Source organism: Phyllobates terribilis, unplaced genomic scaffold, assembly GCF_046119375.1.
Source record: "Phyllobates terribilis strain yellow unplaced genomic scaffold, ASM4611937v1 Scaffold_11__3_contigs__length_659146591, whole genome shotgun sequence".
Taxonomy (NCBI): Eukaryota; Metazoa; Chordata; class Amphibia; order Anura; family Dendrobatidae; genus Phyllobates; species Phyllobates terribilis.
In genome coordinates this window covers 183,587,481-183,602,580 of record NW_027362771.1, presented here as the reverse complement: position 1 = coordinate 183,602,580, position 15,100 = coordinate 183,587,481, and the positions used below count along the sequence as shown (strand labels likewise).

Here is a 15,100-nt window from a genome sequence, read left to right as displayed (position 1 = left end):
ACTACATTCAGCGCTGCATTCAGGTCTTTACACAAGGCTTACAACTGAATCCCTGAAATTCAGGATTGTGCTGTCTGAAATGAGACATCTGAAAGCAGAGCAAATGGAGCCTAAAGATTCAGACTTTAGCCTCGGTTTGCCTTTGTTCAAATCAATGGCTATGTCAAGGCACATCTGAATGCCATTTTTCAGGGATTTAGATAGAAGCCTGGAAAGAGGAGATGAATGCATTGCAAAATTCAGTGTGAATAGGCCCTTATATCTGGAGTCTTGATATTGATGCCACATGCATTTTACTTGTTTTTAACTTAAAAAAAAATACACACACACAAATTATACACACACACACATACACACACACACACATACACACACACTATACATACACACACACTATACATACACACATATACACACACACACACTATACATACACACACACACAGATGTATGTGTGGGCAGGTGTGTGTGTGTGTGGGCAGGTGTGTGTGTGTGTGTGTGGGCAGGTGTGTGTGTGTGTGGGCAGGTGTGTGTGATGTCTGTCTGTTTGTGTGTGTGTGTGGGCAGATGTCATTGTGTGATGTCTGTTTGTATGTATTTTTGTGCTTCAAATGTGTTTATGCGTGTCTTTATATGTTTGTGTGTGTGTGTGTATGACTGCATGCGGCCTCCTGCTGAGTATAGTTGGCGCCGTGCGGCCTCCTGATGTCTCTGGGGGGGCGCCGTGCGGCCTCCCGCTGTGTATAGATGGCTACGTGCAGCCTCCCGCTGTGTATAGATGGCTACGTGCGGCCCCCCGCTGAGTATAGATGTCGCCGTGCGGCCTCCTGCTGTGTATAGATGGCTACGTGAGGTCTCCCGCTGAGTATAGATGGCGCTGTGCGGCCTCCTGCTGTCTCTGGGGGGAGCGCCGTGCGGCATCTATACTCAGCAGGAGGCCGCACGTAGCCATCTATACACGTATACTCAGCAGGAGGCCGCACGTTGCCATCTATACGGCGCCATCTATACACAGCGGGAGGCCGCACGGCGCCATCTATACACAGCGGGAGGCCGCACAGCGCCATCTATACACAGCGGGAGTCTCAGTGCTTTGCAAGAGCAGTCAATAAATTCTGCTTGACTAATTCTGAGCACCATAAAGTCTGGTTCGCTTCTAACCTGCTGTCTTCATTTTCAGCTTGCTGAATTCTAACTCATTTACTGTCATTCGAGACGATGCCTTTGCTGGTCTCTTTCACCTTGAATACCTGTAAGTGCTCCACTTAATGTCATATTTTGGATTCTGTTCTTCTTCATCTTTTGGCATGTGCAATTGTATGAGCAAGTATTCATATGAATTTATGACCTACTTAAACCTCCGAGGACCTTAAATTTTATTCAATCAAATTTTTTTCCAATTTAAAACTATGGGACATATATGTGCCTTGGTCCTCAAAGGGTTTTTAAAGGGGCTGCAAACATAAATACGAAAAAAATAATTCAATTAGTGCTTTTTGTGTTCATTTAATTTTCATTTGAAGTCCATTTTTTTTATATACCTTGAAATTAAGCCCTACCCCATGGAATGAAGCCCTACCTACATGACATCTGAGAGCTACATGGATCCCACTTGTGAGATGCCTGTCCGTCACTACTGTTCAGTTTTAGGGTCCACTCACTAAGCCATATATTCTCTCATGCAAGAGAATAGGGCCAATTATGCTAATGACACTCGGCTCAAACTCTGTCAGAGCTTCAACTGAGTGTAATCCGATTCTCTCGCAGCACAGATATGGAGAAAATGGAGAACTTAATTTTTCCAAAGTCTCTGTGAGTGTTCATCGGACTGCACTTGGATGACATCCGAGTGCAGACCAATGTTTTACGTGCCCCCATAGACTTGTATGGGTGCACATGGTCCGAATATCGAATGAGATTATTTTCTCATGCCAATAATCGCACTGTCCCATAGTATAACATAGGGCCGAGTCCTATCCGGTAAAACATCATATAGCATTCGGCCGTGTTATACGACAGTGTGAGCGAGCCCTTAGAGTCAAGGAATATTTACATGCAGTTGATGATATTAAAATCCAAGTGCATATTTTTTTAGGCGAGTTCATAGTAAATGCTTTGCCTTTTTGACATGTGATCAACTAAAGAACAAGAAAGATTTAGGACCTCCCCTATAGAGAAACGGAAAATAGTTTGGAGGACTTGCATGTCCTTTTTTATTTATTATGAGAAAATCATAAAATATCCCGTTTTTTAACCATGCTGTGACTTTCTGCTGAGGGAGAGGGAGAGAGCTGCCCTATTCAGAGTCTGTAATAAGACCTGCTGACAAAAGTGTTGAAGATACAGTCTAATGTGAATTAACAATGAAAAAAAGTTAATTTCACAAATGGCTTGTATTTTTTTTAATACAAACTTTTTTGTCTTTACAGCTCCTTTAAAGGGAATCTGTCATCAGGTTTTTGCCACCTAATCTGAGAGCAGCATAATGTAGGGTTAGAGGCACTGATTCCAGTAATGTGTCACTTACTGGGCTGCTTAGTGTTGTTTTGATAAAATCATTGATTTGTCAGAAGGTAATTATCACTAGATGACTAGTAAGTTCTGTAGGACCCCACCCCCATCACTGATCAGTAGATTTCTGTGTACACTGAGCATGGGCAGAAAGTTGCCAATCAGTGGTGTGGGCGGGGCTATACAGAGCGCAGCATTCAGAGAGCTGCTAGATCTGCAGCAGATAAAACGGTGATTTTCTCAAAATCACAACAAGCAGCTGAAAAAGTGACACATCGCTGGAATCAGGGTATCTGCCCCAATATTGTGCTGCTCTCAGATGAGGCAGCACAATTAATATTGTGCCAAATTAATTTCCCGTGAACTATCACATGATCTATCACAGGGGATCATGTGACATGTCACGTGATAAATCAGGTGTGGGGGGGGGCCGCGCCTTCTAAACTGCCCGGGGCCCTTGATACTCTTAATCCACCCCTGAGCATAGCTGTTTTTTCTATTGTTCAAGAGAATTAATCAAAAGGAATCAATAAGTTATCTGTGACCCATAAATGCTGCCATTAGAAAATACAACTCGCACTGCAAAAAAAAAAATTGGTGGAAAAATAAAGTTATAGTCTTTGAAATGTAACAATGAAAACAAAATTGTTTTTGTATCTGTATGATCTAAAACAAATTTGATATTGAAGGTTTAAAGGTGTATCCCTCTTTAAGTAAATACAGATACTTTTCTGTATAATGAAAGTTTGCACAATTTTCTAATATACATTCCTTATTCATTTTTCATGTTCTTTAAAGAGAACCTGTCAGCACGAGTTTGTATGTTAAAGTAAAGGCATGGCCATAGTGGCGCTGTTATACAGATTAAATAGATACTAGTGTTGAGCGAGCACTAAAATTCTCGGGTGCTCGAAGCTCGGGCCGAGCTCGCCGTGATACTCGGGTGCTCGACCCGAGCAACGAGCCCAATGTTAGTCTATGGGAGACCCGAGCATTTTTTACGGCGGCACCCCCGGCAGTCTTTTAAAAGCCTAACAAGTGCCCAAAACAATAGTGACAGTGCTCAAATGACATGGGGACAGCATGGGGATCGCCCTAGGAAGCATTTCTGACCCCCAGGTCACTGCTGTCAACAACGTGGTCAGAGGTATTAAGCCACTTTTACAGGATCACAATAAAACGTTCAAAAACGAAACTGAAACTGCTTTCCTGTGAAATATGTTAAGGAACATCCTTTCCAGGGTAAAGACTTGTGTATAAGGTAAAATAAATAACCAAAAAAAAAAATACTCCTCCACACCTTGGGCTATGTTCACAAGTAGCATTTTTTATGCGTTTTTGCACTTTTGTATTGCTTTCAACTGTGACAAATGCATTCACCGGGAAATGTCATTTTAACATTTTACAACCTTATCTGGCCATGTGCTGTGTGACACATGCATACAGTGCTGAAAAGACATGGGAACAGCATGGGGAAGACCCCTGGAAGCATCTCTGACACCCAGGTCACTGTCTAAAAGTGTGCCAATCAGAAGTCATCCTTGCCGCATCAGAAGATGCAGACTTGCAACTATCCCAGAGCAACTTCTTGTCCCAGGGCAGTGTTCAATTGTACTTACCCCATTCTTTGCAATGCAAGCGCAAATATGCAGCCAACCACCCACCCACCCCCAGGCTGCAATACCATACTGCTAGCTTGCACTTGAAATTGGGCCTTTTAGGCATGTGGAGGCGGAATCTGGCCACCACGTCATGGCTGCGTTGGCGGCCTGGTATTCAAACTCAGATCCCAGCCGTCTGGCGGCCAGGTGTCCATACTCGGTCGTCAGCCGCCCCGCGGCCGGGTGTCCACACACGGTCCACAGCCGCCTGGGGGCAGCTGGGTGTCCATAAACGGTCCTCAGCCGCCCCTATTTCTCCTGTCAACTTCCCCCCACACACTTTTCTTAGCCCGGCCTGCTTTAGGGCAGCATTGGACGAGCCCACCAGAGAACCAGACTCCTCTGGTGGGCCCTAGCTTCTCCATCAGGGGAGTTGAGAGTGCCAAGGTGAGGAGCATGATGATGATGATAGAAGTTAGCATCTGCTTTGTTTTCTTGGAATGCAAGCGCATGTATGTAGTAGCGGCTAGGCCTGAGGTGGTCAGCGTTTTGGCGCATATCCTACCTCCACCGAGGATTGCTGGATGTTTTCCTGCTACTATCCCAGTTCCATGACTCCCGTTAAAACAAAGCTTCAGGTGATAAATGATGGATGAGGTAGTGGCAAAGGAGAAAGGGCAGGAGGAACAGGGACCATTCACATCAATATCAAGCCAGTCACCCACATATGTCTTGTAGGATATGTTTCTGTAACAAAAGGAGCGGTTTGGCTACACAGTTATAGGGCATACAGTGAGTGCAATGCCTACCAAAAATTTTGAGGCACTCCAATGCCCCTTGGAAATGACATGGAGGTCAGAGGGCCTTAACTAAACCTTTTTTTCCATTTATAGCAACTGGGTCTCCTGTACACTGTTGGCCTAAGCAGTGAATGGAAGGCTTTCCAAATATTATGAGGAACTGCAATGCCCCTTGAAACAGACGTGGATTACAGCGTACTAAAAACCTAGCCATTATTGGGGAGTGGGTCTCCCTTAGTTTTCGCCTTTGCATTGAAAACCAAAAGCTGACTAAAATTAGGAGGAAATGCAATGCCCGTTGGAAGAGTCGTGGAGGTTAGAGGTAATTAAAAACAACATTTCAATGCCCCTTGGAAGAGCTGTGGAGTTCAGAGTGGCTTAAGAAGACATTTTTAATGCCCCTTTGAAGAGACGTGGAGGACACAGTAGCTTAACAAGACGGTTTTAATGCCCCTTGGAAAAGACATGGAGGTCGCAGTAGCTTAACAAGACGGTTTTATTGCCCCTTACAAGAGCCATACAGTACAGCATCTTAAAAACATTATTCCCATTATTGGGGAGTGTGTCTCCCATAGTCTTTGCTTTTGCCTTCCAAGCAAAAGCTGCCAAAAATTAGGACGGAGGAACTTGCAATGCCCCTTACAAGAGCCATGCAGTACAGCATATTACAAACATTATTCCCATTATTGGGGAGTGTGTCTCCCATAGTCTTTGCTTATGCCTTCCAAGCAAAAGCTTCCAAAAATTAGGACGGAGCAACTTGCAATGCCCCTTACAAGAGCCATGCAGTACAGCATATTACAAACATTATTCCCATTATTGGGGAGTGGATCTCCCATAGTATTTGCTTATGCCTTCCAAGCAAAAGCTTCCAAAAATTAGGACGGAGCAACTTGCAATGCCCCTTACAAGAGCCATGCAGTACAGCATATTACAGACATAAGTCCCAATATTGGGGAGTGGGTCTCCCATAGTATTTGCGTATGCCTTCCAAGCAAAAGCTTCCAAAAATTATGAGGAAATGCAATGCCCGTTCGAAGACTCGTTGAGGTCCCAGTAGCTTAACAAGATGCTTTTAATGCCCCTTACAAGAGACGTGGAGATCAGAGTGGTATAACAAGACGGTTTTAATGCCCCTTACAAGAGACGTGGAGGTCAGAGTGGTATAACAAGATGCTTTTAATGCCCCTCAGAAGAGACGTGGAGGTCAGAGTGGTATAACAAGATGCTTTTAATGCCCCTCAGAAGAGACGTGGAGGTCAGCGTGGTATAACAAGACGGTTTTAATGCCCCTTACAAGAGAAGTGGAGGTCAGAGTGGTATAACAAGATGCTTTTAATGCCCCTCAGAAGAGACGTGGAGGTCAGAGTGGTATAACAAGTAGAGATGAGCGTTGTTCTACTCGAACTGTTCGCCAATCTCAAATTCGAGCTGTTTTGGGCGGTGTTCGAGCCGTTTGGCGAACACGAACAATTTGAGAAAAATTCGGCTGTTCGAGGTTATGTTCGATAACTGTTCGTGCACCAAAATCATAACTGGATTTTTTCTCAGTAATGATGAAAATTAATGTTAATACGCAGTTTGAGTGTACAGCGGGGTGGGGGGAGGGGCAGGGGATGGATCTCTGCAGGAACAATGATGATCTCCATTTTTTTTTCTCTTTCCCGCATTTGCAGTGGGGAGGTGCAATCTGTCAGCCTATCAGCAGCGCACACACGGAGCGAAGTGCTTTTTTTCACACAAGCAAGGGCATGTGTCATTGGCAGTGTATGTCACATGTCCTTGCCCTATAAGACCAAGCCATTTTCCCCGTCGCCACCATTTTCTCACTGCTGCAGCTGCGTGTTAGACGGCACCGCTGTTGCTGTGTGCGCTATACCTTGTTAATTTCAAGCCAATTTTCGCACAAATATACAGATAGCTTGGGAGTAGGGAATAGTTGTGATTGCAGTCCTTTTAAGGACTAGGTTACAGCATTTCCTACGACTTTTATCAGGGAGGTCTGTGCTCTTAAATAGATAGGTTGTGGGAGTAAAGACTAATTGTAATTGCAGTCCTTTTCAGGACTAGGTTACATCAGTTCCTATCAGTTTTTGCCAGGCAGGTCTGTGCCAGTGCTGTGCAAGTTTTTTTCACAGCATTTGGCTGAATCTAGCAAAGCTAATCCTTTTTGGCCTATTGCAGAGTGTGTTAGTCAGTGGAGTAGCCTATCTGTGTTGCAAGATATACCACCTGTGTATAGAATACCAATTTTTTTACTGCACCTAGTGAAGTAAAATCTTTTGGGCATAGCATCATTCTATTAGTCCATCTATACTGACCTCCATCAGGTTTCAAATTAAAACTAATTTTTATCTGCATCTACAGTACCTCTGAAAAAATATTTGGGCTTCTACCTGTGTGTGGGACTTGTTGTATTAGTCAATCTATACTGACCTCCATCAGGTTGCAAACTGAATATATTTTTTTCTGCATCTACCTCTGAAAAAATATTGGGCTTCTAGCTGTGTGTGGGACTTGTTGTATTAGTCCATCTATACTGACCTCCATCAGGTTGCAAACTGAATATATTTTTTTCTGCATCTACCTCTGAAAAAATATTGGGCTTCTAGCTGTGTGTGGGTCTTGTTCTATTAATCCATCTATACTGACCTCCATCAGGTTGCAAACTGAATATAATTTTTTTCTGCATCTAGCTCTGAAAAAATATTTGGCCTTCTAGTAGTGTGTCGGACTTTCTCTATTAGTCCATCTATACTGACCTCCATCAGGTTGCAAACTGAATATAATTTTTTTCTGCATCTAGCTCTGAAAAAATATTTGGCCTTCTAGTAGTGTGTCGGACTTTCTCTATTAGTCCATCTATACTGACCTCCATCAGGTTGCAAATTAAAACTAATTTTTATCTGCATCTACAGTACCTCTGAAAAAATATTTGGGCTTCTAGCTGTGTGTGGGACTTGTTGTATTAGTCCATCTATACTGACCTCCATCAGGTTGCAAACTGAATATATTTTTTTCTGCATCTACCTCTGAAAAAATATTGGGCTTCTAGCTGTGTGTGGGACTTGTATTAGTCCATCTATACTGACCTCCATCAGGTTGCAAACTGAATATATTTTTTTCTGCATCTACCTCTGAAAAAATATTGGGCTTCTAGCTGTGTGTGGGTCTTGTTCTATTAATCCATCTATACTGACCTCCATCAGGTTGCAAACTGAATATAATTTTTTTCTGCATCTAGCTCTGAAAAAATATTTGGCCTTCTAGTAGTGTGTCGGACTTTCTCTATTAGTCCATCTATACTGACCTCCATCAGGTTGCAAATTAAAACTAATTTTTATCTGCATCTACAGTACCTCTGAAAAAATATTTGGGCTTCTAGCTGTGTGTGGGACTTGTTGTATTAGTCCATCTATACTGACCTCCATCAGGTTGCAAACTGAATATATTTTTTTCTGCATCTACCTCTGAAAAAATATTGGGCTTCTAGCTGTGTGTGGGACTTGTTGTATTAGTCCATCTATACTGACCTCCATCAGGTTGCAAACTGAATATATTTTTTTCTGCATCTACCTCTGAAAAAATATTGGGCTTCTAGCTGTGTGTGGGTCTTGTTCTATTAATCCATCTATACTGACCTCCATCAGGTTGCAAACTGAATATAATTTTTTTCTGCATCTAGCTCTGAAAAAATATTTGGCCTTCTAGTAGTGTGTCGGACTTTCTCTATTAGTCCATCTATACTGACCTCCATCAGGTTGCAAATTAAAACTAATTTTTATCTGCATCTACAGTACCTCTGAAAAAATATTTGGGCTTCTAGCTGTGTGTGGGACTTGTTGTATTAGTCCATCTATACTGACCTCCATCAGGTTGCAAACTGAATATATTTTTTTCCTGCATCTATCTCTGAAAAAATATTGGGCTTCTAGCTGTGTGTGGGTCTTGTTCTATTAATCCATCTATACTGACCTCCATCAGGTTGCAAATTCAAAATAATTTTTTTCTGCATCTAACCCAGCCAATAGTTTTGGCCTAATACCACAATTTGGCCACTCAGCTCTGCTCGGTTACCATCCATTGTTTTTTTGTGCAAACAACTCCAGAGTTGTGAATTAGTTAACCACCAAAATGAGTGGAAAAAGGCCTGCTGCTGGTTGAAAGGGGAATAGGCGTGTTGGGAAGGGGAAAAAAGGTTGTGTCCGTGGGGTAGGTGTTAAAGCAACAGTAACATCTGCAGAAGAAAGACCATCTTCCAGCCAAACTAAAATGTCTACTTCTTTTAGCGGACAATGTGATAAGATCCCTTTCTTACGGCCACGCCAATCGCTACAAATTCCAGATGAGGCACAAAAACAGCAGGTGCTTCAACGGATATCAAGTGCTCCTTTAAGTGGGCTCTCCTCCACATCAACTTCAACATCACAAATACTCCAGTCCTCAAAGGTGTCACCCAAATCGCACTTGCTTCCTCACAGCTTCCAAATCTCCAGCTGCCCGTCTGAGTATGAGGTAGAACAGATGGTTGAGTCTGCAGAGCTGTTTACTCATACTATAGCCTGGGAATCAGAGGTCGACTCCAGCGCTTCTGTGAATCCAGACGAGGAAATGATCTGCACTGATGCCCAGAATCTTTATGAGTCGGATCCAGGACCAGACGCAGAAGGTTTTGACCATAATGTAGACCCTCATTCCCAAACTGTAACTCCTGTTGGTGGAGACAATGAGGAAGACGATGATAAGACTCAAATACCTGATTGGAGCGACAACTTTAGTTTTTTGTCAGGGCAGGAACAGGTTGGCTCTGAGGACGACGGGTGTGATAACGCACAGGGTGATGATGATGAGGTCGGAGATCCCACTTACTGTCAACCCACAGTCAGCCAAGAGATGAGGTCAGCAGAGGAGGTGGAGGAAGATGCTAGTGACGACGAGGTCAGGTTGCGCCTTCCTGGACAGAGACGTAGTACTGGAAGCACATCAACAACTGCATCCTCAAACACAACTCTGCCTCTCACCACAAGTCGTGGTGGCTCTTCAGGTCGCATGGGTGCTAAGCCTTGCATAGCCTGGGCATTTTTTCAGATCGATAAAGATGACCCAACTCGTGTTATCTGTAACATTTGTCAGCAAAAGCTAAGTAGAGGCCAAAAAATACATAGTTTGAGTACTTCATGCATGAACCGGCACATGGACATGAAGCATAAGTTGCAGTGGGAAGCTCAGTGTGCTACAATGCGGCCTAGCCGGCCGGGCCAACCACCGTCTGCCATATCTTGTGCATCCGCGGCCTCTTCATCCTCTGTGACTGGGGGGACAGTAGTCACACCTGTTTTGGGGCGCAGACCTGCCACCTCTTTACCCGCAACAGCCAGCGTGATTGGCAGGTCATCATTTTCTTTGGAGGTGGTAACACCAGCTGGTGTTGAGCGCTGTCTGACATCGATAGCACCACCTTTGGATCAAGGCAACCTAACATGTCCGCCTGCATCTTCCTCACAGACCGGCAGTTTGCCGGGGACACCCTTATCAACCCCGTCTAAGCACAATAGCCAGCCCTTGGTCCCTCAGATGTGGACAAGTAAAAGACCATTTCCTCCTAGCCATGAGAAAGCTAAGAGGTTGAATTTCACCATCTGCAAGCTCTTGGCTACAGAAATGCTGCCTTTCCGCCTGGTGGACACAGAGGATTTTCGAGACCTTATGTCCGTCGCAGTGCCCCAGTACCAGATGCCCAGTCGGCACTACTTCTCAAAGAAAGGTGTGCCTGCGCTCCACCAGCATGTCGCACATAACATCACCGCTTCTTTGAGAAACTCTGTGTGTGACAGGGTGCATTTCACCACAGACACTTGGACGAGTAGGCATGGACAGGGGCGTTACATGTCGCTGACTGGGCACTGGGTAACTATGGTGACAGCAGGACAAGGGGCTGCTGTCCAAGTCTTGCCGTCCCCACGAGTTGTGCGTCAATCCTCTTTATGTCAAAGTTCCTCCACTGCTTCTGCCTCCTCAACCTCCTCTCGGTCTTCCACCTGCACCCAAAGCCTGTCTGGTCATGCCACAAGCTTTCTAACTGCGCAGAAGGGATCCTGCACACCTCCTTACCATGCTGGCAGTAGGGCTCAACGTCATCAGGCGGTTTTTACATTGAAATGTCTGGGAAATGTGAGTCACACAGCTGAGGAGTTGTGGTCAGCTCTGGAGAACCAATTTCATGAATGGTTGTCTCCACTGGACCTGAAACCAGGGAAGGCCGTGTGCGACAATGCTGCAAACCTGGGTGCGGCCCTTTGCCGGGGCAATGTCACACACGTGCCTTGTATGGCTCACGTGTTGAACCTGGTTGTCCAGCAATTTTTAGCCCACTATCCCAGACTAGATGGCCTTCTGCAGAGGGCACGGTCGCTGTGTGCTCACTTCCGCCGTTCGCATCCCGCAGCTCAGCGACTTACATCTCTACAGAAGTCGTTGGGCCTGCCACTTCACCGGCTAAAATGCGATGTGCCTACCCGGTGGAATTCAACTCTGCACATGTTGCAGCGACTGTGGCAGCACCGACAAGCCCTGGTGCAATACGTTCTGACGTATAGCCTGGGCCAACGAGATTCAGAGGTGGGGCAAATCACGCTGGAGGAGTGGTCTCAGATCAGGGACCTATGCACCCTTCTGCACAGTTTTGAAATGGCGACGAAGATGTTTAGTGCTGACGATGCCATTATCAGCATGACTATTCCGGTGATTTACATGCTGGAGCACATGTTAAACAGAATTCGGAGTCAGGTGGTGGCACAAGAGGAGGTGGAGGAAGTAGAGGAGGAGGAGTTGTATGCGGAAGGGCTAACATCTGCAAGGTCCAGACGGTCGGCAGCACCAAGGCGGCAGGCATGTGAGGGTGGGGGAGATGGTTTTACCAGGGCGCATGGTAGCAGCCAAACTAGTGAGGAAGGTGCAGGAGCCCAGGAAGAAGTGGAGGACGAACTGATGGAAGACTCATCAGATGAGGGAGACCTTGATCACATTTCTGTTGTGCGAGGTTCGGGGGAGAGGACAGAGGAAGGAAGCATGATTGTTACCTCGGCACCAACACAACAGGGACTTGGTGCTCCTGGATGCGCAACACACATGAGTGCCTTCTTGCTGCACTACCTGCAACATGACCCTCGAATTGTGAGAATTAGAAATAATCCTGACTACTGGGTTGCCACACTGTTAGATCCCCGGTACAAAAGTAAATTTGCAGAAATTATTCCTGCCATAGAAAGGAATGCACGCATGCAGGAGTATCAGCAGAGACTGTTGCAGAATCTTGCATGTGCTTTTCCACAAAATACCAGTGGTGCACGTAGTGAATCTCACAGTTCCAACTTGCCAACCGTGGGACCGTCAAGTGTTCAGCACTCAAACCGTAACAGAACCACAGTATCTGCTGGTAACATCAATTTTGCGGAATCATTTCACCACTTTTTTAGCCCATCCTTTGCAAGGCCACAGGAGACAAGAAGTCTGACACATAGTCAACGCCTAGAGACGATGGTACAGGAGTATCTCCAAGTAAACATTGAAGCCACGACTGTGTCACTGGACCCTTGCTCTTTTTGGGCTTCCAATCTGGATAAATGGCCGGAGCTAGCCACTTACGCCTTGGAGATCTTGTCATGCCCCGCAGCCAGCGTTCTGTCTGAACGTGTGTTCAGTGCTGCTGGTGGTGTGCTGACAGATAAGCGCACGCGGCTCTCCACTGATAATGTAGACAGACTCACGTTCATAAAGATGAACAAATCATGGATCCGAAACGACTTTTCTACCCCTGTGTCATCCTGGGGAGAGTAAAAGCTTGATGATTGGTTAAAATCACCCTACCAACCGTTTTAAGCTTTCAAATTACTAATCATGTTTATCTGTATCTTGACTGGAAAATAATTTGGGCTTTGTAGCAGTGTGCAGCACTGATCCTATTAGGCCATCTATACTAAAGCTTCACCAGATTTAAAATTAAAAATAATTTTTAGCTGCATCTAGCCCGGAAAATAATTTTGGGGCTCCGAGATGCGCAAGGCACATAAGTGCCTTCTTGCTGCACTACCTGCAGCATGACCCTCATATTGTCAGAATTCGAAGTAATCATGACTACTGGGTTGCCACACTCTTAGATCCCCCAAACTTTTCGATCAACCTTTTCATTTTAATAAAGACCAAAAAAATGGTCATTTTTGAAATTATAAGCATTAGCAGGTTGTTAGAAACTGAAATCAAACAGTTTTCAACTCAAAACTTTATTCTAGGTGATGTTACATTTTCACATAGGACCCCTTGTTCGAAAGGAGCTTCTGAACTCTCTCGTCCATTGAATTTGTCAGGTTTTGGATGGTTTCTGCTTCAATTGTTTTGCATGAGGACAGAATACCCTCCCAGAGCTGTTGCTTAGATGTGAACTGCCTCCCGCCATCATAGACACTCCTTTTAATGATGCTCCAAAGGTTCTGAATGGGGTAGAGGTCAGGGGAGCATGGGGGTCACACCATAAGTTTGTCCCCTTTTATGCCCATATCAGCCAGAGATGCAGATGTTTTATGTGCAGCATGAGATGGTGCCTTATCATGCAGAAAAATGATCTTGCTGTGAAATACACGGTTCTTCTTCTTGAACCATGGCAGGAAGTGCTGTTTGAGAAAATCCACATACATTATGGAGTTCATCTTTAGCACCTTCAGGGATCCTAAAGGGGCCGACAATCTCTCTCCCCATGATTCCAGCCCAAAACATTACTCCACCTCCTCCTTGTTGGCGCTGTAGCCGTGTTTGCGTGGGGTGTCCATCAACCAGCCATCCTCCACTCCATCCATCTGGACCATCGAGCGCTGCACGGCACTCATCCGTGAACAAAACAGTTTTGAAATCAGTCTTCATGTAATGTTTGGCCCACTGGAGCTGTTTCTGCTTGTGTGAAGTGGATAGAGGAGGTCGACAGGATGGCGCATGCACAGCTGCAAACCTCTGAAGGACCCTGCATCTTGTTGTTCGGGGGACGTTGGAGGCACAAGCAGCTTCAAAAACTTGTCTGCTGCTATGACAAGGCTTTTTTGCCGCTGCTCTTTCAACCTGACGTAATTGCCTGTAGGAAAGAGTCCTCAATTTGCCCTTATCAGCACGCACACGTGTGTACTGTGAATCAGCTACATACTTCTTGATTGCCAAGACACTTCATCCTGATCATCGCACAATGTTGATTGTAGTCATGCCTTGACCTAAACACTCCACAATTTGTTGCTTCTCAGCAGCCGACACATCCTTTTTCTTTCCCATTTTGGCAGAAAATGTAGGCTGCTTAATAATGTGAGAGAGCCTTCTTAAGTAGTCTTGCCTTTCATTGGACACACCTGCCAAACTAATTAGCACAGGTGTCTGCAATTGCTTACAGTGATATAAAGAGCCCTGACACACATCACCATCAATGAGTTTAACTGACAAGCAAACAAATTCTTCCCTTATCACTCCTAAACACTTTTTGCATAATAATTTGGAACGCAGTGTACATGTGCTTTTCCACAAAACACCAGTGGTTCACGTAGTGAATCTTACCGTTCTAACTTGCCAACCGTGGTCTGTATGGAGTTGTTCAATAAAGGGCCCAAAATTAAGATAACATAGATGGGAGAGGTCTCTATGAATAGGAATTCCTAAGTATTTGATACCCTGTGAGGGCCAGGCAAAGGGAAAGTTGGACTGGATGGAATCCTATATGGATTTGGGGAGGGAGACATCGAGGGCCTCAGACTTCGCTGCATTGATTTTAAAATTTTACCATGTAACAAAGTGATCTATTTCAGCCATAACAGCATGGATGGATATATGTGATTGAGTGATATATACTAGGACATCATCAGCAAATAGAGAGCACTTGTACTCGGTGCCTCCCACCTCAATCCACCTAATATTGGGGTTATGGCGAATTGATGAGAGCAGGTGCTCCGTCACTAGGATGTATAAGAGAGGGGACAGAGGACATCACTGCCTTGTCCCATTGGTGATTGTGAAAGGTGATGAAAATGTTCTGACGCACCCCCTGGGCCTTGGGACACCCGGAGCCGGACCCTTTTTGGTGGATGCTGGTGGTTGTAGTCTTCGGTGCGGCGACCCGGTTCCGTGGCTCAGGGCGGTCAAACCAGTGGCGGAACTATTTAT

General features: G+C 45.0%; 1 protein-coding gene across 3 annotated transcripts in view; it reads left to right on the top strand.

Moving 5' to 3' along the window:
- TAFA2 (TAFA chemokine like family member 2) overlaps window positions 1–15,100 on the top strand; it is a 577,024-nt gene that overhangs the window by 83,131 nt on the left and 478,793 nt on the right. Inside the window, exon 1 of one of the 3 annotated variants that reach the window (XM_073651866.1) lies at window positions 1,180–1,252. The exons of the other annotated variants lie outside the window; for them this stretch is intronic. The gene's annotated coding sequence lies outside the window, so the exon portion shown is untranslated. Of the gene's footprint in view, window positions 1–1,179; window positions 1,253–15,100 lie in introns of those variants that run through there. 3 annotated transcript variants of the gene reach the window in all.